This window comes from Marmota marmota, unplaced genomic scaffold (genome assembly GCF_001458135.2).
Source record: "Marmota marmota marmota unplaced genomic scaffold, marMar, whole genome shotgun sequence".
In the NCBI taxonomy this organism is placed as follows: domain Eukaryota; kingdom Metazoa; phylum Chordata; class Mammalia; order Rodentia; family Sciuridae; genus Marmota; species Marmota marmota.
The window spans coordinates 2,660,902-2,663,005 of NW_026000225.1; positions in this window are offsets into that span (position 1 = coordinate 2,660,902).

Sequence of the window (2,104 nt, forward strand, 5' to 3'; positions counted from 1 at the left end):
CCCTGTTTTGATTGCTCTGGTGATATTTGCCAATATCTGATCCTGCACATCTTTGTATATCTGACTTTTCTGAAATAGCTGCAGGGTCTTGGGGGAAAGGAGCCTCTTTCTTTTACCCTTGCAATGCCTAGCTCAGAGCTGGGCAGGTCAACACTGCTGTGGCTTAGATCTGGAATGTCCTTCAAAGGCTCATGTTAAAGACTTGGTCCTCAGCATTATTTGGAGATTATGGAATTTTAGGAGGTGGGGCCCAGTGGGAGAAAGTTAGGCCACTGGGGGCATACCCCTGAAGAAGATTTGGGGACCTCAGCCTTTCTCTTTCTCTTTGCTTTGCAGCTGCCATGAGGTAAGCAGGCCTCCTCCACAAGATGCTTCCACCATGATGTAGCGTCTTATAGGCCCAGAGGCAACAGGGCCAGGTGACCATGTACTAAAACCTCTGAAACCATGAGCCAAAATAAATTTTTCCTCCATTTAAGCTGATTATCTCAGGTACTTTGTCACATAACAGAAAGCTTACTAAACCAAATGTTAATTAAACAGAGTCTGCTAAGATAAACTCTTATCTATTGCCTTTAACCAATTTGTGTGTCAAATAATGCTGAAGCGTGTGAACTATATTACATGGACATGCACAAGAAAGCAAGGATGTGAGAGTTCACAAGTGTTGCAAATGTCAACAAGGTCAAAGGATCAGTATTTCACATCTCATGTGTCATTACACTAATTAACAGCATAAACTGTGGAGATACAACAGAATCTCTTTTCAGTGTGGCTTTATGTTTACTACATGGTTTGACCACATGTCATTCATGTCCCTGGAAAACCAATGTGTATAGAAAAGAGAAGCTGAGATCCAACATGGCGGCGGGTGCAGAGAGATCAAGTCTCTGACCTCTTCAGCTGCGCAGGCATAGGGAGTCGTAAACCGTCTAAATGCTGTTTGCTCAGGATCACTAGGCAATGCTGAGCTGACGTGGATCTGGGGTGAACAGTCTGGGCCTCTCAGAACACACACCGAGCCCGGATCTGCTGAATTCAAGCTCCCGTTCGCCTGCTTCTCACAGACAAACTGCTGTGACTCAGCACTAAACGATCCTGCTGAAACAACTGGTTGGCCCTTCTGCACCTATGGAGGTAAATGCCAACCGAGCCTTCATAGGCAGTGGCCACAGGATTGAAACGGGGCTTGGGAGAGCCAGTCAGGACCCACCCGTCGCATTGGTCACCCGGCAAAGGGAAACGAACTGTCGCCATTTGCATGGGATACCACCATGGCAGAGAACTGACGTCACCAGAATGCGGTGGAGGAGATAACTCCATTGAAACTGGCGGCAACAGGTGTGTAACCCCCTAGCCTTCCCTCTCCACACAGCGGGGAAACCTTAAGGGCCCCTCCCAGCTCTCCCGTGAGCACAATAGCCAATAGCCAGACCGAAGGAATCAGGAGTGGCGCGGGACCCGTGGCGGGGAACTCCCGGCTACCGCTCCCACCAGTGCTGACAACTGAGGTCTCTTGCACCAGCTACCAGGGGCGTGGCTACTGGAGGGCAAGCAAATTTCGCTGAGCGTTCTCAGCCCCAAGCTCTACAAACTTAGGGTCTAAAGGAATGGCAACAGGGAGAGTGTGCCCAGTCGTTCATGAAAACAGGGCTCCCGGCACAGCAGACCTGGCGTGTAGCCAGTATTGTGGTGAGCGTCACCAGTGAGCGGGGCCTGGCTTGAGGAAAAGTGGGGAAGTGACTAGACACAAGAGAAGGCCCTAGGCACTCAGGATTGGAGACCCGCCCAGTCTGGGAGGAGGAGCTGCTGCACAGTGATTGGTTCCCGCGTATGGAGAGGAGAAGCTTGGCCCGATGGGAACAGCTCCACCTACTGGAAGAGAAGTTAATCAAACTCTAAGACTGCATTTATTAATTTTTTTTTTAATTTGGGTTTTTTTTTTCATTTTCATTTTTTTTGTTTTTAAAATTTCTTTTTTTTTAAATTTAAATTTTTATTTTTTTTATTATAATTTTTTATTTTTTTTCTTTTCTATTTTTTTTCTTTTGTCTTTTCATTTCTTTTCAATTTTCTTATTCCCCCTTCCTTGAATTCTACCTGC